Genomic DNA, 23,200 nt, shown 5'->3' on the forward strand with positions numbered 1-23,200 from the left:
TGTTTTGATCTTCTCTGTTCTTGGTTGGTCACTGAATAAAATGGAGAGCACCTATGCTGGTATTTTGAACCTGGGAAGTTGCCTTTCCTTGGCATTACAGTACACCATCAAATGGAGGATGACTGGACAAGTTGTGGTATATGAATGTAATGGAATACTATTGTTCTGTAAGAAACATTGAACAGGTAGACTTCAGAAAAACTTGGAAAGGCTTATATGAACTGATGCTGAATGAAGTGAGCAGAACCAGGAGAACATTGTACACAGTAACAGCCAGAGTGTGCAGTGACTGATTTTGATAGACTTAGCCCTTCTCAGAATGCAAGGACCTAAAAAATTCCAGAGTACTCATGATGGAAAATACCCTCACATCCAGAGAAAGAACTATGGAATCTGAATGCAGAGCGAAACAGACTATCTCCCATTCGTTATGATTCGTCTATACAACATGACTAATGTGAAAATATGTTTAATAGGAACATATATATAGAGCCTTGTATCAGCAATGCCATATTCACAATGCCTATGGAGATTACAGATATGCTGATATAATTATCCATCATAAAATATGTCATGCTTGTCATATAAGGGAATAAGCTGGAAAATTTATTAAGATACTGTAACAGCAAGCACCCCAAGCATCCTCAGGGTTTGCCGCCACCACAGGTTCTTGGATCTGCTTTGTTAAAGGAAAGCAACTCAAAGTTAACAAGCTTACTTTAATCAGTCAGACATATATCGTTTACCTTGTTCAGGGGAAAAAGGTCAGCACTCCAAACTTCAAAATATACAGACAGAATTATCAAGACATTAACAGATCAAGTAGACAGCTTTCCAAACTGTCCAACCATTACATCCATACCCAGTCAACATCTGGGTTTCCACATCTGGGTTTTTCAAAGCCGGGGGACTCTCAACAACGGCTTCCCAGAATTCAGATCAAATCACAGAACACTTCTCAAAGTGAGTCCCAAAACAAAGCTACACATCAGGGCTTATATAGCCTTCTCCTGGCTCAGAGAATGTAACAACCTTTTGGACCCACTGGCCAATCAAAAAGTATCAACTGAAAAACAAGCCTCCCACCCCAGTCTCCAGGTGCACTTTAGCCTAGGGGCAGGGAAGATCTTTAAATTTGCATTTCCATTACAGATACCAAAAGACTGAGTCCCAAAACCAGAAAGTGAAAGCCATCAGAGTAGTTATGACATTGGCACAGGTAGATAAAGTAGAAAGCACCCACATTTTCAAGCCTTTAAAACAGAACAGGCTACCTCAGGCAAAGGTCCTCCTCTCCCCACGCACAGCAACCACCCAGCGTCCTGGAAGCGCGCTCCCAGCAGCTCCGGCCCCTGGCAGTCCTCAGCAGGAGTCCTTAGCAGAAAGTCCTTAGCAGTCCTAACTCAAAAAGGGCTTCACGCTGCCGCTGCCTCTGCTGCTGCCGCCGCCGTCGCCACCACCGCCAGCCACCGCAGGAATGCTAGTTTGGCTTCCGCTTTCTCTGGCTTTCACTTTCTCTGGCTTTCGCTTTCTCTTGCTCTGCCCCTTCCTGCTATGTCAGCACGTCCAATGGGGCATGGAAGATCTTTAAATCCCATAACCCTTACAAGCCTATATCAAATTGTATGCCATCTTGGGGAGGGAGCAAAAAGGGAGGGGGAGAAAATTTAAAACTTTTGAAAGTGAATATTGAAAACTAAAAATAAATTAACTTTTAAAACTACTGCTATATTTAGAAGATTAGTCTACCTGTAACATAGGTACCACACTTAAGGGGACACCCCCCATCCCCACCACATATCCCTTTTTTATCTTGGAGAATTCCCTACCTCCTCCATGAAAGTTTCTCTGATGATATCAGACCACATAAAGTTTGACTTTCTCTGAAATACTTGCCCACTTAAAGCTAGTACCATACAAATTCTCACTTCATTTTCCTCAAACTGTCACAAGTGTTTATCACATCTCCTTAGCTAGACTGCAAACTGAGGCATGTCAAGGACAATGGGTATACTGTTCTATCATTTATCTAAAAAAATTATTTATCAGGCAAAAACTCTATTCCAAGCACTATGGAAGGTAATGAGCACACGGAGTTGTCAACAATAACGAAAACCATTCATCTGAGAATGGGTCCATAGGATTCACCAGACTGCCATGAGGTTCATGACACAAAGGAGATTGCAAATTCCAGCTTTTTTTTTTCCTGGAGCAAATGGGAGAGCACAATAGGATTTTTTTTTTTAACACATGAATACTAGGTTGAAAACCTTTGCCCCAAAACAGGAGACATGAAATATGTTTTTGCTACAAACAACTGGAACTTCCATTTGGAATGGCTGTGGAGGTCAGAATCTAAGGTGATTATATTTCATGTATTAATAATACTGAATATTATAGAGGGAAGCATGTAAAATTTCAAGTCAGAGGACCTAATTCAGATCGTGATTTTACTTCACGCCTATGAAAACTTGAATAGGACATTTCACTTGTATGGAACCCCATTTTCTTATCTGTAAAATGAGAAGGCTGGATGAGATGGCTTCTAAGGTCCCTTTCAGTTCTGTCTAGGTTTTCTAATGAGAATAAAAATAGCTTGATTTACATAATGCTTTTAAGTTTTGAAATCATATATGCTAGATCTGTCCAAGGACACACCCCTTCATGCCAGCTTCAGGTAAGTACCCTCACTGTGGGGGTGTAATGGGGAATTTGCTGGGAACATATGCTACATTTCACTTTTTAGAAACCAATTTCCCTATTTGGCAGCTTCCTACTGCTTCCATTCACTAATGGGAGTTATATATATATATCAAAGGGAGGATATAATCCCCATAACTTTGAGTGCTTTTATTGTTTCTGAATACAATCTTCATTTTCTTTTAAACTCATCTTTTCTGGGTAAATTTCCTGAAGTGGGCAATGTGATATTAATAAGGCTGAGTTATTGGAGAATAAAATTTTCCAATTTTGCTTCTCAGGTTTTTTTTCAATAGTGAAGTTGGACTGATTTTGTCTGTGAATATAATTCTGCTGGATTTCTTTGGAACTGAATGATTTCAAGACTTACTTCTTTTACTCTTTCATGGATTTCTTCTCTTGACTGTAATCAGTGGTCTAAATTTTTGTCATGACTCTCTAAGCCAAGATGTCAGAAGGGGCCTCCTTGCTGAGAGAGATAGACTCAGTGGTTTTTCGATTCCTTTCCAGTTCTAGAGCTATGCTGCCTTTGTGAACTGCAAAAAGAAAATAATTTCTTGATCCTGAGTGGAAGAAGTTGCTTGGGTGGTATTAGGCCTGGGATTAGAGTGGTTTATGCAGCTTGTTATTCATCATTTCAACATTGCTGCCTCCTGTGTAGCTAAATATGGCCCATAATTTGGTATGCTGTGACTGACTCCATTAACCCAAGTGTTCTGGGCATGCTGAAGTCATTTCCTCCTGCCCAGGCTGTAACTATTCTACTCCTCACAGCACTACCTCAGTATTTCCAAGTTATTCCCCTACCCTCCAACCCCTGAAGGAATATGGCACAGAATAGAGCATGATAAAATTTATTTCTACCGCAATGATGTCCTTCCTCAATGTTCTTTCCTAGCCTGCCCTGCCCTACCTTTTCTGGAAGCTGCAAATTGGTACCATTGCCTAGGCTTCAGTTTGAGGAAATTCTTTCCTACCTGTTTTACCAGGTCTCTGAGATTTCTGATCTTTGTCTGCTTGTACTTTGGCTATGTTATTCTTTCTATCATGTTGGTCTTCTGGGTCCCTGATATGTGCTTTTCTCTGAGCACTGTTAAATATGCCAGGTAGTGTGATAAGTGCTGGGGATACAAAAGAAGGCAAAACCAGTCTCTGCCCTTAAGGAGCTCACATTCCAATGAGAGGGACAACAACTATGTACATACAAGGTGCATACAGGGTTACTTGGAGGTAATCTCAGAGGGCACTAGAGTTGAGAGGGACCCTGGAAGACTTTTTGTAGAAAGGGTGTTCTTTGAAGCCTTCCTCTGGCAACCATTCTGTCATGTACCAGGCAAGGAATCTCAAGGCCAAGGATCACAGCCGTATCTCACGCTACAGGTGGGGATGACGGTCTGGAATGTATATATTCCACAGTGAGAGCAGCTCCTCCTTTGTGAACAAGGAATCAGAGTGGGAAGCCTCCTACAGAACTCTTCTTCATGGAGTGACCTCGGCAGTGAGCCCATTTAGGATAGGACCTCTGCTCTTAGATGCTGAACCCACCTACAGTTCACAGTCTGCTTAGACTTTATTGGAAGGTTTAGGAATGGGATAATTTTGTTATATATACATACATACACACATATATACATGCAAATATACACATATATGTATATGTGCATACACACATATGTATGTTTATTACAAGATTGTGTGAATCACTAGGGAAAGGGGAAAATCACCTACTTAGAAGATTTTTAAATTTTTTTTTTTTTTAGGAAATTGCCTTAAATGAAAACCATGCTTTTGATTTATTGTCTGGACTCAGAGGAGTCTCAACTTGTCTCAGTAAAGCTCTTTGTACTTGTGTCCTGGGCCCTGCTATTCCCAGGGATTTTTTAAAAAGCATATTCTTAGCTAAGATTTGAAAGAATCTAGGGAAGCCAGAAGGCAGAGATAAGGAGAAAGAAAATTCCAGGTACTGGGGAGAGCCAGTTTACATACTAGGAATAGGGGAATTGAGTATTGTTTTCCAGGAATAACAATGAGGCCAGTGTCACAGGGTCATAGAATATATGGCAGGGAGTAAAATGTCAGAAGACTGGAAAGGTAAAAAGACAAGGTATGGGGGCTTTAAAAACCAAACAGAAGGTATTATATTTGATACTGGAGGTAAGGGGAAAATCCTATTGGATGAGTAGTCTTGACTATAGGGGCTAGTTGAGGCAAAGGCTTTGATAGGAATCCAACTAAATTAATTGATATCTTCTTGGTAATAACTTTGCTCCATTGCATAATTCAGCCAAATACAGATTGAGATTTTTAAAGATTGGTCCTTTTTTGTTTGTTTTACATTGGGCCACTAGGTTGTGGTAATTCAGAAATCACTTCTGTTTTATGAGATCCCCTGTGAGTGGCATTCGAAGAGGTCCCAGCTGGCATATGTTTTCATTTCCTCCCCCCTTCCCACCCCCACTCTGTTCCCAATTTAAGAGATTGTTTTGCTTTTGACTAATTCCTTTCTTAATCTACCTTCTCCCTTTCCTTTAGCCCCTTTACTTCCAGTTTCCCTCTTGGGTAAAATATATTTCTGTATCCTACTTTATATTTGTATGTGTGTGTATGTATGTGTGTGTATGTGTGTATGTATTCTTCCCTTCTTTGATCAGTTCATGTGAGTGAGATTTAAGTGTCACCCATCCATACCCACTCTCTCCCTTCTTATATAGATGTCTACTTGTATACCCTGTTATCTGAGATAATTTCCCCCATTCTTCCTCTTTTTTCCCCATCTAACATATATTCCTCTTTCTCACCCTTTCCATTCATCTTTTAAAATCCTCAAAATTTAGCAGAATTGCTCCTAAGCTTTCTATCAATTTAGACTCCCTCTACAACTCTGAGGATGATAGAGTTTTGAGGGGCTCCATGTGTCATTTCCCCATATAACACTGTATTCAGTTTAACCTTGTTTAATTTCTTATGATTATGTGAACCTTTTTTATATCCCACAAATTTTGTATTTGTATATAATTTTCTATTCAGTTCTGACCTTTTCATAAGGAAAGCTTGGAAGTAATCTATTTGATTAAAGATCCATTTTCCTCCTGTAGGATTATACTCAATTTTGATGAGTAAATTATTTTTGATTGTTAAGTCTGGATCTTTTGCCCTCTGGGATATATTCCATGCTCTCTGTTTCTTCATAATGGTGGCTGATAAATTGTGTGATCCTAATGGTGTTTTCTTGGTACTTGATCCCTTCAGTTGACTTTAATTAAAGCCCCTTTTACTTTTATACACACACAACACCCCCCCCCCCCCACACACACACACATGGGGCCTGGAGGAGGAGGAGGAAGAGGGAAAGAAAGAGAGGGACAGGGAGAAAGTTTAAGAAAGTAGGAATGAGAGAAGAATGGGCATAAAATTAAAGTTATAGTCCATTTGCACTGACAAAGTGAACAGAGGATTTGTGAGTAAGGGGTTTGGAAACTTTAGAATGAGTATCACTTTAAATCTTTTGAGAGCAGCTAGCCCTGTAATTTGAAGCTCCAGCTGAAAATGGCCTATATTTGCATGGTTATCAAAAGGCAAATTTTGGGGGCAGTGTCAGTAAGGTTTTACAGTGAAGAAAAATAAAGGGGGGGGGCTAATAATTTGGAATAGATCTGGTCCTTAGAAACTACCTGGCTGTTATTAATCCTTCCCTGGTTCATGAAAAAGAGAAAGGGTTTGTGTGAATCAGGAAACAACCAAAAAGTAAATGAGTTTGATTGGAACATTTAGATAGATACTTAGGAAGTCTTACAAACTAAAGGTAAGTACTGAAAAGAAGGAATAAGCAAAGTATGTTGTGAAATTTTTTTTTTGGGGGGGGTGTATGTGTGTGTGAGTCCTGGTAAACTTTTATTGCTTTATTACAATGCTATGAGAGCGAAAATAATTATATCTAGCCCTAAGCTGTGATTAGTGAAACTTGCTATTTGAGGTAAAAAGCTTGTGGGATTGTAATTGATATTATTCTGAGTTTTGAATTATAGTTGTCTGATGGATCATTAAGTTAGTAATTCACCATTCTATAGAAATGCCCCAAGGGGTTTGCTTAGAGGGAGTGTGATCCTGAATTGTGACAAGTGGAGGTTTGTAATTTGGGAAATGGCCAAGAGGGTGACCTTGACATGGCCAAAGGTAGAATTCTTTTGACTTAATTTCTTTATTGTGTTAACTTCATTTTGAACAGAGATGTCTCCTACCTGATTAAACCCGAGTCTGGTTAGGAGGTGGAATTGTCATTGCATGATTAGGTGTCACCTATGACTTTTACCTGAAATCAAATAGAGCTAAAGATGCTGTATCCTGGTATACATGGCTTATGTCATTATGTGCCCTTACACTTAGGCCTGGAGGACCAGTTTGATGCTGTCATAATCTTGTCCCTGCTTTTTCCTGTTATGACAAATTTCTAGAAGATAAGAGCACAATGCAATTATGTAAGATATTACTGTTTTTAATCTGAATGTTTTCAATCTGTCATTCAATATCCTAAACTAAATAAATCAATGCCTGGGCTTGTCATCTGCCTGCTAATAGTTATATAGTCACATATAAGATTAAGTTCCTGAAGCAGCTCATTCTTTCTGAATAACATGAGAATAATTAGACAAGGACAAAAAAGCTTGTGAAACAAAGATAAGAATTTATTAATTTGTGAAGTTAAAGTCAGAAACCTCTTCTACTTTGTTTTAAGGAATAGACTTTCATTGCAATCAGTCATCTTAGTGTAATGTTTGTGTAATATCTATTCCATTTGAATGTGGTTAACAATTGAACATGTTTTGCTACAGACAACTCATTTGATACACTGTTCTCTGTCTACAATTGGGAATTAATTACTTAGTTTATCTAGACATCCCATTCCAAGTCTATTGTTACAGTTAAAGTCAGCCTCTTATAAGCAAATTCATTTGTGTTACCATTGAGCCTAGGAATAGAAAACCTCTACTGACAGTGTTGTTACCTATATTTTCATATATATGATTATGTCTCTAGTAGCATCTGATCCTCCTAAAGAAATAAGAATTGATTGAAGTGGGAAAAGTTTTGAGAAAGCAACAAGACAAGACAATCTTATATATTAAATGTAAATTATTCTAATGGGCCATGTAAAAACCTAAATTCTCTGAAGTTCAAGTGAACTATGGGTCCCTAATTTGATGCTCTTATTATAGGTCTGTTGTTAATGAGATTAGAACTACAATGTTTAAGCTAGTTTTTACCACATGAGCTAGTTATTGGAGAAGCAAAATCTGAGAAGCTGTACTAACTTGTATTGAGATTGGTTTTGTAAAAAAAATTTAGCAGAAACAACTAATGAACCTCTACAAGTAACTTAGAATGACGGAAGCAAATCTACTGAAGAGGAGAACATTGCAGACTTATTTTCAGAGTGCCCCCAAGAGAATATGTTTCCAGAGACCAGACAACTACATGGGACATCTGGAATCCAAAATAAATGTGTTGATTAAACGGACATTTTGAATAGGTTACTAAAATACAAAAGACTTGATGTTAATGTTGATAGCCATTATTGTACTACTTTGGCTTTCTATTTCACTGTATTTACATACTGAGTTCTCTCAGGTATTGTGGGGATAAAAATTATCCAATCTACAATAAGAGAAACTGAGGCAGAGCTCTGAGTCAATGGCACTTTATTAAAGGGTTTGTATTCCCCTCTAATGAAGTGAACCTCAGATCTTCCTCATAATCTAAGATGCCCCCTCCTTCCCAGGGCCCTATTTTTAAAGGGTTAGATATATAAGCATTCAAGAACAGCTATATCAGATACAGAATAAATTCTATCGTTGATATGAGATACAGGCTAAAACAAGCAAAGCAATATATTATGGTCATGAATTGGGCAAAGCAAAGCATATCTCCGCCAAAAAATAGTCATAAGATGGGCACCTGCTCATGTTGGACGAGAGAGAATGGTATGGAGGTACAAAAATAATATTGGGGGTTTTCCATGTAGTTGGGTCACCTCTGTCACCCTGGGCTTGATCACCATGACAAGAAAAAACAAGTCTGGATGGCTTCCAGTAAGTTTCCTATAATTACACAAGTGATATTACCATCTGTACCTCACAGATGGATCCAAATATACAGAAATTATAATTATATCAAATTTATTGATACTGATCGGAATAGAGTAGGGGGTCTTCAGTGAATCAGTTTCCTCATTTTCTTGGTGTCATGTGAATTTCTCCTTTAAACTAGTCCATAGTTTTAGATATACTTGTATTATGATTAATTAGTTTTGTTCTTACATTAACTGGTTAGAGAAAATTGTGACAAGTCTCCCATTGACAAAAAGTGGAAAGTTGGGAAGATCAAATGACTCTGATTCTATTTTGTAATTGATTCTGATACCATTTCTGTATCATCCCCAGTGTGCTGTAAAATTGCCCAAGCCATGTTTCTTTGTCTCTGAAGTTGGTTCAGAAATTCAACTGGTCTATAATGAGTTAAAAAAATCCAATTCCCCCAGTAATCACCAAATTACATTGATTCTTTCTTCATCTCCCTTGGGGTAGGGCATAAAAAAAATTGTAACAATTGTAGTAATTTTTTGTGGGTTTTATTATTTCCCTACTTATTCTTGTATTGCTATTATGGATTGTCCCTCAATGTAGTTCATTGGTAGTCTCCTCTGTTTCCTCCATGTTAACTAAGCCACTTGTGTGCCACTGAGGAAACTTTATGGAAGATACTGCTGGAAAGATTTTATGAGCAGGTGGTAAGGGTTGGAGTGTGGAAGCCAGAGTGTGAGAAGGTGACCTCTGACTCTACATTTAATGTAAACTGCCTTTAATGAGTGTAAACAGCAAAAGATGCTCCAGCTGCCTCATGGGAGAATTTGGATGTAACCCCAGGCCATCCCTGGCACTACTTTCTTTGTTTTGTTTCTACATAATATCTGGTGCCGGTGCAGAAAGGCAGGGATCCACTATCAATTCTTCTGCCTCCAAGGACTAGTGTCATAAGTAAACTTCCCCAATTATCCCTAATAAATTTATATATATATTTTTTTTCCATACTGGCATGGACAGTCCTTTGGTATCTCAGTAGTTGTCTCAGAGAGTCTATCACCCTATAATTGGCATAATTAGTGTAGAATTAATCTTGCATCCTTGCAATTGGAGTAGTCAGCTGGATCTGTCTTTTTACACTTAATGCCTTGTCTGTATTCTGGCTCTTAGGCTCTTGTTCTCACCCTTGTTAGCTGATATCCTGTGGCTTCTGTCTTGACCTTTGGCTTAGGGATTTTGTAAAACTTTTTTTTTTATGTTTTGCACCTAAGAGGATGTTCCCTGAAGGGTGGACCTGGGACATTGTCTCCTATTCATCTCTTGGTCCTTGATCTGACCAGTTTTGTCCTAATGCTGCCTAGGTTCTGGTATGAGCACTTTGTTTTTGTTTCCATCGAGATCTGTGACTTCACCAATGTAGGGGAACTATTGACAACAATGTAGTAGGAGAGGAGTCCAATAATTAGGGAAGAGGATTCATGAGTAAGCCTTTGCAGCTCGAACTAGAGGAGATTCTTGTTCAGGGACAGGTTGGACTAGAATTGGACTTTGAAAAATGGGTATAATTTAGATAGATACATTGCCCAGAATGTCCACCTTCTTTTCTTCATCTGTTTTATTGACTGTGTAACTCCAGCTTGACTACACCATCTCATAAGCACTCTGTATACTTGTTCCTATATCTTTAAGAGAGAGGGGCTAGAACCTTGGGCCTGGACAATCAATGTCTTTGGAGGAATCTGTGTAAGGCACTGAAACAGGACTAAGAGAATTTATTTTGTGAGATGTCTTGAAGAGTTAACTGTCATGGAGAAAGAATATTTTAGAGACCACAACTCTGGGAAAAAGAATCTGTAAAAATATATAATTTACTATTATGCAGAAAAAAGTATGTGAGAGGTTACAAACCTATAAAGGACTTATAGAGTTAATTCATATTTGAGAGTCTTACAGAGATGTGTTGAGAGAACTGAATTGAAATGTTTCATTACTGATAAGAAAAGAGCCACATTAAATTACTCTATGGAGAAGATATTCTGGAGAGAATTCCTGAGAGACCTTAGCTGTCATCCTGAGAGAACTAAATTATTGGACTATAGTTTGGAGGAATCAGCAATTACATCTCTTGGTGAGAGGTGACTGGCTCTGACCTTTCTCACCTCCAATACATTGTATGACTATTTATTTATGTCTTGGACTTATTTAATACTGTTAATCAATAATACTATTTAGACCCATGAAACAGATTTGAGACTGAGAAAAGAGAAAACTTCTGGGAAAAGAGGTTTCTCTGTTTTTTATAAACTAGAGTGGGGGCTCAGAGCTAATTAATTAATAAGAATGTTTTCATTTAAATATTTTCTGAAAAATTTCAGATCATACCTCTGAGATTGCCTTGAACCTGTTGAGAAAAAAATCAGGTATTGAGTCAAATAGTGGTCTGAAGGGTGGGAATTGTGATTATCCCTTAAAGTATCTGACATTACTTCATACTACTTTCCAATTTTCATTACATCCTGTAATACTGACTAATACTTTCTCTCATCCATGACATGGCTAGAGGTAGTATGGAAAAAGCCTGCTACAACTAGTTGTTCATAAGTCATCTATTGAATAAAATAGACTAAGTTTAAGGGAAAGATTTGATGGCTCAGGATGACCCATCTGATTCTATCTTGGAATTTTTATTTAATATGTGTTCATTTAAAGTGTCTTTTCATTAGGAAAATTCTATTTTCTTTGTAGTCCAAGATCTGATTTTATTTCTTTAGTCCAAATTCAGAATCCTTAAACAACAGGCTGAGCTTAAAGTTCAAGTTCCCTGAGAATTATTTTTCTCCCCTACCTCCACCAGCAAAGAAGCCAAGTATCACAGCCCAGCTAGATTTTCTGCAGATATATTTCCCATAAAGTGCAATTAGGTCTTCCTTCTCATCCAAAAAGACGAGGCAGAGAGGAAGTGTGAGGTCACTTGGTAATAAAGCTATCGCTTGTTTCTTCTCTTTTCCCCCCCTCAAATGGAAAGGCCAATGATTCGGTCTCCTTCATGAAAACTCAAGTTTAAATTGGAAGGGGGAAAAGAGGGCAGAAAAACAATCTTTCAAGCTGTGAGAAGCCAGTTATCTTTAATGAAAAACACATTTACTCTCTACTTCATCATTCTTTAGCATCTCTGTGCATAGCTAGGAAGGTGACCGGGGACAGTTTAGGTAAGGCTGAGTTGTAGGGCTTTCATTGACATCATGGTCCACCTGGATTCAGACCTCTTGGGTTTTTTTCTTTTGGACTTGTGAAACGCACCTAGAGTCTCTGAGAAACCATTTACAGTTGTGATTGTGGAAGTAATCAGTGATGAAAATGGCTGCTTCTAGAGCAAGGGTCAGAGCCATTTTAATTCTAAGGGCAAACAAAAGGACTTTTTCATCCCTAGAGAAGGCAATCAGGCTCTCCTAACAAGGTTAAAGCAGAGGCACAGGCATACAATAAGCAGAAAAGAAAGAGACTAAGACTAGGAAGGGAAGAAAGAAAGAGGGAAAAGAAAAAGATTGACTATGGTGGGGAGTGCCAGTATCTTTCAGTCATAAGTTGCTCCCACTAAGTGAGCCTTTTCCTGAGGAGGTATTTATGACTCACCCAAAGCTTTGTGATAGGAGTGGGGGCAGGGAAGTATATGTGCAAAAGTGGGATGGTAACAGGACTGGTTTCTCATGTGGCTGGGGTACTGATGGTGTAAGTTGCTGAAAAGGAGAGGAAGGCACAGACTCCTAGCTATGGTCCCCTTCCTTCTGAGAATCCTCTCAAGTCATGGGGAAAGAAGTATTCCAACTGGCATCTCACATAAAGATGAACTAGAAAGAGAAATTATGTTGGGAGAGTTTTGTGCCCCGGATACCTGCCATCTAGTTCCTAAATAAGGAGAATGTGGTTCTTGCCATCTACACTGTACCCATATGGTGCCATAGAGGGTTTACTACTACATGTTGGAGAGATTTCTTGGAGTCCTTTGCATCATTTTCTTCCACTTGTGTCTCATAAGGCCCTTCATAACTTACTCCAAACTAAATTTATAGACCTTTTTATATGACTCTCTAAAACACTCCAGTCCAGATTAACTGGTCTTCTTGCAATTCTTCATACATAACATCCCATCTCATCTCCATGCCTTTGCATAGTCTGTGCCCCCTGCCTGGAAAGGAGTCCCTTCTTCTTTGCCTCTTGGAATTTCTATTTTCCTTCAAATTTCATCTTAAACTCTAGCTTCTATGTGAGGGCTTTCCTGATCTCTTTAGCTACAAATGCTCTACTTTTCCACCTTGAATTTATTTTTTAGACTTGCTGTATATACTTATATGTGTTCATATGGTTTTTTCCATAGAATGTAAGGTCCTTGAAAGCAGGGGTTGTGACAATAAGATTTTTGTTGTGTCTCCAAGACCTACAGTGTCTGGAAAATACTACTTGACAAATATTTGTAGATTGATCATTTTGTTGTTTTTGTTGTCCCTGTTCTTTCTTCTATCCAGGAAACCCTGCCCTAAAGTCTATTGCAGAAGGAATCGCTAATTTTTTTAATTTAACTTCCTGGAATAATCTCACAAACTTCTCTTATGCTTGCCAAGAGTTTTATGGTTAATTCATGTTATTATAGTACTTGTAGAGTTTTTCTTCATTACATATTAATATAGTGCTTATATAGGTTTACAAAGCCAGTCTTCAGCAAAAGTGCAAATGAAGTTAGGCCTTAGAATTTTCTTTTCCCTTGTTCTTTCCCCAATTCCACTGTCCACAACTTCACTAGGTTAGAGATGGTCTTGAGCCCTCTGGTTTCTTACAAATAAGAATAGATTGTCAAGGATGATAGGATTATTAGCCATTTTTTTAGACATTCCAGTTTTTAGCTCTGAATGTTTCCAAAACCCCCGGCTTGAGGACAACACTTAATTTGACTTCCCCCAATTCCTCCAGTGGACATGAGGCCAACTATTTTGCTTCTTCTGCAAGTTATGATGTCTTCGAAATCTAATTTTGTCCTTAACATATATGATTATGTTTTAATTATTTGTTTGAAGCACATTCTCAAGATCAGTAGTGTCAAACTCAAATAAAAATTATCCGTGTGGGCAGGATGTTCCATTAGAAAACCACAAATGAACAATGTCTGTGTTTTATTGTATTTTTATTAAACATTTCCAAGTTACATTTTAATTTTGTTCTCAGTATTTAGGGACTTGGGGAATTTGACATCTCTGCTTTAGACATTTATTAGGGTAGATCAACTCATTAGGGGAAGATTGGTTTCTTCATTTCTTGTTCAGGGTACAAAAAGAATTTGGAGATGAATCTTTGAACCATACATGAAGATTTTCAAAGGTCAGGTTGCTGTCAGTAAGTTAATGCACATTTAAATACATACAATATACCAGGATTGCACTACACATGGGAGATGCAAAGACAAAAGTGAAATAGTCTTTGCCCTCATAGAGATTGTGTTCTAATGGGGGAGATAAGATGTATATAGCTTGGTGCCAATTAGTGTGAACAATGAATCCTGTAAAGTGGTCACATTAGTAAAATTCATATTATTAAAAGTAATAATTGTATGTAAAATATGGTAATTGGTTCCAGGCCAGTGGAAATATGCAATGTATTTTTTTAAAATACATGTTATCTATTTATTAATATAGTATGACAACAAAGGATAAAAAAGCCTTTCTGCTTTAAGTTTATTACAAAGTAATACAGTAGTCATAGAAAGCAAAATTTTAATTAAAAATTACTGAAATATTAAAAATTGCTTAATTAAAAATTAAAATTAATTATCAAATATTTCATACCTAAAGACAAACATACATGATATGACAAGGACATCATTATTTTGGTTTTAAAATTTTAGCTGTGTAAACTGCTAAATATCTTTCCTTTCTTTAAATCTTCATATGTACGCTGGTAGGAGCAAAGGGCATTAGCCACACCTCAGCACATTTGTATGGTTACATTTTCACATAATAAGCCAAGTGTGGTTGAAAGATCTGCAGCATTATCTGAAATCACCAATGCTTTAAATGCAATATTATTGTCTCTTAAAATATTTTTCAACAGTGGGGCTAAGATAACTTGAAAACAGCTTTATTCACCCATGCCTTCTTATTTAACTGCCAAAGAAATGGAAGGGATCAATATTTGTAGCCTCTTGGAGTCTAAGGATTTTGAGACCAATAAAGAAGCATTGGTTTTCATATAAAACTCTCTTCTTCATTACCTCCCAATAAAAGTGTTAGATGATCCTTAGATGCTTTAAATCCAGCTTGAGTTTTTTTCTTCTTAGAAATATAAGTTGTGGAGTATTCTTTTCCAGAATAAGCCTGTTTCATCTACACTAAAAAATTGTTGATCAGTGTATCCATCTTCTTTGATTATTCTCCTTGGAACATTGGGATATTTAGCTGCTTGATCCTCTGATAATTTTTAACATTATGCAATTGAACTTTATTTTTAAGGTAATTGGCAAACCAATGCTTTCAGCAAAAGTTTCTTCACTATCCACTTCATTTCCATTTTTTCACTGCCGTAAATAACCTTAAAGCTATTGTCTGAATGGCTGCTCTGCAAAGAGGAATGCATTTTTTCATTGCAGTCTTCATACAACTAAAAATTTCTCCTTTTCTGTCATCGTGACACTCCTACACCTTGTAGTTGTTTGCAAACCACAAAAGGCTGATTGAAATTTTCCTTTTTCTTTTATTTTGCCTATGTATTTTATAATATTCTGTGCTACAGATTAAGGCATTCTGAGAACTCATCTGATTGTAGTGTTACCATGACCATGCTCATGCTTTTCAGTGACATTACATTTTTATTCTAATGTAATAACAAGCTTCTCCTCCTTCTCTTTCTTCTTCTTCTCCTCTTCCTCCTCCTTTCTCTTTCAGCCTCTTCCTCCTTTTCTTCTTCCCCCTCCCCCTTCTTTTTCACACTGGCAGTGTTTCTGTCTGACATATTCTTCATTTTGTCTATTGCAGATACACAAACACAGATTGATGATGCATCAGCATGTTAAAACCCTCAACTAGCTCACATGAATCATATTAATTGAATCTTTGTTTGCTTCAAATTTGACCTGGTATTTTATAATTTGCACTAAATCTAATTTTACATCATTCAAAATGGCAACAATAGCGACCTAGCTGAATATTTAAGTATATAAATAGAACATTCAAAATGAACACAAGGAGTATGGGCACAAACAGCTAGGGGATCAGAAAAGGTTTCATGTCAATGTTGTCACTTGTGCTGTCTCAAAGGAAACCAGCATTTCCAAGAGGCAGAGGTTAATCAGAAGTACATTCCAGACATGGGGAATAGCCAGGGCAAAAAGAATGGGGACATGAGATTGATTACTGTATGTGTGGAACAGTGAGTCAGTCAGTATGTCTGGATCCCAGAGTATAGGCAAGGAAACAACATATATGAAGACTGGAAAAGTAGGAAGGGAAGAACTTTAAATGCTAAATATTGGAGTTTATATTTGATTGTTGAGGCAAGAGGGAGTCTCTGTCTTTTGTTAAGGGGTGGAGTATCATACTTCATATTGGGAAAATTACTTTACTGTGTAGAGGATGGATAAGAGTGGGTAGAGTTTTAAGGCAGGGGACCAAATAGAAAGCTATTACAATAGTTCAGGTGAGAGATGAGGTCCCAAACTAACATGGTGACTTTGCGAGTGTCAAGGGGGAGATATATGGGAGATGTTGTAGAGCTAGAAGTGACAATATTTGGTTATAGATTGTTATGTGAGGTGAGTTAAAGTGAAGAGCTGATAACACTGAGGTTGGGAATGGTGTTGTCCTTGATAATAGGGAAATTCATAAGAAAGGTAGTTTTGGGAACAAAGATAAGGACTTCAGTTTTGAAAATGCTGAATTTGTGATGTCTACGGGACATCCGTTTGAAAGGTCTAACATATAGTCTATATATACATAAAATATAGTCTAATATGTAGTTTGAAAGGTCTAATATCTATAATGTATGCTAGAATTCAGGAAAGGGACCCTGGGGAGCTCTAAAGAAGGGTAAAATGTATCAATTAAAAAAATAAGGGAAGAATCTGCAAACTTGAAGTCAGTAGACTGAATTTCTATTCCTTACAAAATTCTAGAAGACCACTTTAAAGGGGTTGGTTTACAAATTGTGGCATGATTGTAAAGGAATACTATTCTGCTCTAAGAAATTTTGAGGAGGGTGGTTTCATTAAAATGTGGCAAGACCTATATGAACAGATGCAAAGTGAAGTGAGAAGAACCAGGAGATCACAGTATGCACAGCATGCATGTATGCACAGTAAATACGATGTTGTAATGTTGATCAGCTGTGAAAGACTTGACTACTCTGATCAATACAATGATCCAAGACAATTCCAAAGGACTTGAGATTAAAAAAAATGCTATCCACCTCTATATAAAGAACTGATAAACTTTGAGTGTAAACTAAAGTATAATTTTCTCACCTTATTTTTTGCTTTTTAAAAAATATGGCTAATATGAAAATACAATTTGAATGATTTCACATGTATAATTGATATTGCATACTTTCTCAGTGAGTGGGGGAGGGGTAGAAAGAAGGGAGAGAATTTAGAACTCAAAATGTAAAAGGAAAAGAATGTTAAAAATTATAATAAATTAAAATGTTAAAAAAATAAAGAAGTTGGTTCATGAACTTTTAGTAAGAGAAGCAGTGATTACTATAATAAAAGCTAACATGATTTAACCAAGAATAGGACATGATCACTGTCTTTTTAAGTATAGTGCTATTATATAATAGCTAGGCAGACCAGAGGAATGCTGAGAATATAGTTTTCCTAGATTTCAATAACACATTTGACAAAGTCTCTAAAATTTTCCTTGTGGACAGGATGAAATGATGATAAGACAGAGGAATTCAGAATTTTTCAGATAACCAGAATCAAAGAGCAGTCATTAATGGGTTGCTATTAACTTGCAGGTGTTGAGTAGAGTGGCCTTGTGCTGCATAATATTTTTATTAATGACCTGAATGAAGGTATAAGAGGTATGACTTTTACATTCACAAATAACCTGAAGCAGGGAAGGATAGTTATGCAATTTGAATGATAGAGTTCAAATACACAAGGATCTCAACAAAGTAGAATGATGAGTTAAATTAGGGCTTGCTGTTGTTCAAATGCATCCAACTCTTTGTGAAAACATGAACCATGCTATCCATAAGGTTTTCTTGGTGAAGATACTAGAGTGGTTTGCCATTTCCTTCTCCAGTGGATTAAAGTAGATGGAGGTTAAGTGACTTACTCAGGGTCACACAGCTAGTAAGTATCTGAGGCCAGATTTTAACTCAGGTCTTCCTTACTCCAGGCTCTGTGCTTTATCCACTGAGCCATCTAGCTTATGATTAGGGCTCATGATGGCCAATTGTCAAATTTTCAATGTGAGCATGTACAGCTTGGAAATGGGCAAAAGTTATATATCAGGACTTGATTTATTGTTGTATTGTCTAAACTTAAGAAAGTCATGAAGAACATGTTAATAATGCAGACTCAACAGAGTATCATGTATATGTTGCTTTTTTCCCCCACATAGAGGTGATTGTTAATCATTTATTAGCATACTTCTGGGTTAAATTTGAATAAGATAGGGGCGGCCAGGTGGCTCAGCGAGTAAGAGTACCTGCCCCAGTGTTGGGATGACCTGGGGATCGAATCCGGGCTCGGACACTTAGCACCCACCCAGAAACACCTGGCCATGTAACCTTGAGCAAGTTATTTAACCCCATTTGCTTAAAAAATTTTTTTTGAATAAGATAAAAATTTAAATGGGATAAATGTAAAGTTCAGTTGGGTTCAAAAAGTCAACTTTTTATCAGGTGATGAGGGAAGTGCATTTAGAAACAATTACTGAAAACAACAACATCCACAACCACAACAAATGTCCCTGGTTTACAGTGAGCTACTATATGAATCAATAGTGTGATGTCACAGTCAAAGAAGTTGATTGTGTTCCTAGATTACCTTTAGAGATGAAAAATACACAAAATGAGAGAGGTAGATTATAGATTCTCTGCACTTTGCCCTGGCCAGATCACATCTCTAGTACTGAGCCAACATTTTAAGAAGGACATTGAGAAATAGGAGAATGCCCAGATGACAATGGCCTAGATGGTAAGAGAACTAAAAATCATGGGGGTCAGTTAAAGCAAATGAATATGTTTAATCATTAAACATGATATGTGATAATTGCTTTCAAGTATTTGAAGGGTTGCCATATGGATGAGAAATTAGAAGTATTCTACATGGCAGAACTAAGGACAATGCCTCCCTGCCCCACAATGCCTCCCTGGCTCCCACTGCCTGCCAAAATACAAGACAGATTTAAGTTCCACATGTACGAAACTTTCTAGCAATTAGAAGCATACAAAAGTAGAGTGGCCTACCTTAGGAAGTAGTATTGCAGAGGTTTGGTGACAATTTATCAGGTATATAGAATGGATTCGTTTTTCAGGGTACAGAACTAGATGACCTTTTTTTGTTTTTTTTCCTGAGGTCTTTTTCCTATTATTGGCTAGTATCTGGGCCTAGTTCTCTTCTAGGGATCATGAAGCCTAAAGGACATGTGATAAATGATATGAGACTCTATAGCCTGCTTACCTAAAGGATTTCCTCAAAAGTCCGTAGTCACTTTGTAACAGCCTTTATACCCATACTCCTTCTTGGTGAAGATTTCACATCTATTTGGCATTTTTCCTTAGTATTTTCCTTCTAATTTCCATGTATTTGAATGGTCTTGGGAAAATCATCAGAAAATATGAGCATATTCACATGAAGCTTTTATGTAGGGTCATAGAATTTCCACTGTAACTAGGTTTCTAACTAGATATTCTATTTATACAAAATTGTCTTCCTCTCCCAATGTCATTTAAGAAGGTACTTTACTTTAGTCATCCATGGCTTTTGATTAGATCAATTATAAATTATAGGTTTAAAACCCTCTGCACTTTGAGTGTAGATGCACAGTAATGCAATGTGGTTTCTTGGGCACTGGAAGGAATCACACACAAAAGGTTTCTGAAGAGCCATATTAGTACTGATGTAAGTAGAGTAGAAACGAGAATAATTCAGACCAATTCCAAGGGTTATTAAATATCTGAACTGATCTACCTGATTAGTTATACCATGGAGAGTTGTATCTTTTATATTGGGCTGAGATGCAGGAGACTTGGTTTCTGACTCCTGCTCCACAATGGATTTTCTCCAATATTGCCAGGGATCTGTGCTGTTAACATTGCTGTGTTGATTAACACTTTTATCAGTGACTTGGAAAAAGACATAGATGACATGCTTATCAAATCTGCAGATGACACGCAAAGCTGGGAGGGATAGATGACACTGGATGACAGAATCAAGATTCAAAAAGGTCTTGACAGATAGCATATTGGCTAAATTAGACAAAAGTTTTATTAGATTAAATGTCAAGTCTAATACTTGGTCCAACAATCAGTTTAACATATAAAAGAAGGGGGAGGGTAATGGCTAAATAGTAGTTTGTCTGAACATGATGTGGTGGGTTCAGGAGACTGCAAGCCTAATGTGAGATGAGATAATGATATGGCATCCAAGAAAACTTAGGCAAACTTAAGAGTTTACTATGAGAGTAATAATAACTACCAGAAAAAAGTGGGTGATAGCCCTGCTGCTTTCTACCCTAGTCAGGCCACAGCTGGAGTTTTGTATTCAGTTCTGGGTGTTTAGGAAAGACATTGATAGACTTAAAGAAGACTAGAAGACTTCAATCAGGATGGTGAAGGGGCTTGTGTCTATACCATATAGGAAGATATTTGAAGGAACTGGAGGAGGTATTTGAAAGAACTTAGCCTTGAGGAAAGAAGGCTCATATGATAGCTATTATTAAGCATTTGAAAGGCTATATCATGTGGAAAAGGGATTAGAATCATTGTCTCTAATTCTGAAAGGTAAAACTAGGAACAATGGAGCAATGAAGTTGCAAAGAAGCTAGTTTAGGCTTCACTTAAAAAAGCCAACAACCAAACGAAGCAATAAAAAGGCAAAACTCAAACAAGGAAACAAGAAGTCCATCTTCTTAATGAGTCCAACTGTCCAAAGGTGGAATGGGCTGCCTTGGTTTCAAGCAAAAGATGGATAATCACACATGGGACATGTTGTAGAGAGAATTCCTTTTCAGGTATGAGTTAGCCTAAATACTTTCTGAACTCAGAAATTCTATGATTCTGATTCTGTGTTTTAACTTTTATGTGTCATGATGCCTCACATCATCCTGCACCCCACCCCTCTACTCTCCTATGGATTTACTAAAATATCATAATTAAAAGGGTAAGAGGAGAGACTACTCATCAAAACTAACATTTCCTAGTAAAGTATCATGATTCAAGTCTCAGAATCTCCCAAGAACGTAGAAGCGTCAGAGGAGTCCAAGTGGAGTAGAATTTTGAGTACATTATAGCCCCCCAAACACCTCAGTATATCTCAGGGGGAAGAAAATAACCCAATCCTAGAAATGAAAACAGAAGCTTTTGATTCAAAGAGGAAAATGTATCCTTTCAAGGTTATAATCAAAGCCTTCGGAAGACATTCCTCAAGCTGGCATTAAGGGCTAGAGAGTTTCTTCTTGGCACCCACATCTTTTTTTTTAATATCTCCAACCTTTATAAGTTCAACATTTCATGGTCTTAACCCCATGCATCCTCCTCCCAACCCCAGCTATATCTTCTTTAAGAGAAACCAAAAATAGATCAGAAATACACGATTCCAGTGGTCTATAGGAGTCAACATTATAGCATTTTCATTGTCACTGGCACTATGGATTTTGTTTCTTTTCCCTTTTTTGTTTTATTTCATTTTGCTTTTGAGATTTGGTCTCCCTACCTCACTCAGGCTCAATGAATTGTGGCCACTAACACTTCCATAACAATACTGAATGTCATGGATGCCTGTTTTTTCCAGCTGGGCTGGTTTGCTCCTCTTTAGATAGCTTGGTAGGGGTTCATTATATTTGTGCCAGAACATGGACACCTGATTGACTTTAGCCTTACTCATCTCAGAACTCCTAAACTCAATTGATTCACAGGCATCAGCCTCCCCCAGGAACAGGGACTGGAGGAGATGCACCAGCCAAGGCATCATTGGCCAAAACCAGCCCCATGAAGTTACTTCATGACATTCTCAAATAGCCCTGAATTATTTAAGTAAACACCAGTGTCTCCTTTCAGGTGCCAGAGCATGTCTCTCTTTTTTTCTGCTTGTGGGCTCCACAATATGCCTGACACAAGTCTCTCCACACTCCAGTGCATCCTCTACTCAGCTGTCACATTGATCTTCCCAAAGCATAGGTCTCATCATGTCACTCCTCTCCTTGATTTCACAAACCTGTCTCCCTCCTACCTTTCCAGGTTCCTTACAACTTACCCCCCTCCATGTACTCTGTGATATTGGCCTTCTCATGGTTCCTCAGATAATACATATTTTCACTGGCTGTTTGACCCCATGACTGGAACTCTTTCCCTCCCTCCTTATTTCTGCTTCCTAGCTTTCCTGATTTCCTCCAATACCAGTTAAAATCTTAGCTTCTACAAGAAGACTTTGCTAATGCTACCACATCAGAAACCTACTTAGAGCTAGTGCATTATTATATAATACTTAATAAGATTACCTCCAATTTTTCCCATATGTATACTGTTTAAACATAACTGTTTGCATATTGTCTCTCCATTAGACTGTAAGCTCCTTGAGGGCAGATCTTTTTCTTTGTAAGTCCAGTACTTAGCACAGTGCTTGTCACTTAATAAATGCTTTTTTTAAACTGATTCCTGACCCTTTCGGCTTCAGTTTCCTCATTTCAAAATGGAGGCTAGTTAGAGCACATGCTTTCTAATGTCTATTTCATCTGTAACACCATAGGATACTCTGTCTCTGTCTTTGTCTCTGTCTCTGTCTCCATTCCTGACCCCAAACTATCTCTGATCTCTAGGTTAACCTTTATTTTTGTTTGTTGGGAAAATGTCCATATACATTAAGACAATTTCACATAAAACAGAAACTAAAGTGTGGAATTTAATATTCTTTGCTTCCCTCGAGACAACATTACTAAGTATCTGATCAAACTAGCAGTAAGTAATGGCCTCAGGCAGGATGACCAGCTCCTTCAGCATCTCCTTAGAGCTCCTTCATCTTTGTAGGAATTACATCATCAAATTCATCAAATGTAGGAATTACATTTTCTTCAAAGTGAGAGAATGGACTATATCACTGAGAATGCAAAACCCCCAGTGAAGTGCTCTCTCCAAGAAAACAGAATGGCACACAAATATTTCTGTGGTTTGCAAGGCTGCCAAGGACAAGAACATGAAGAGGAAAATGAGGTTGT

Source organism: Petaurus breviceps, unplaced genomic scaffold (genome assembly GCF_028583685.1).
Source record: "Petaurus breviceps papuanus isolate PSGF00001 unplaced genomic scaffold, PetGlider_PUasm1.0 90775, whole genome shotgun sequence".
NCBI classification, from domain to species: Eukaryota; Metazoa; Chordata; class Mammalia; order Diprotodontia; family Petauridae; genus Petaurus; species Petaurus breviceps.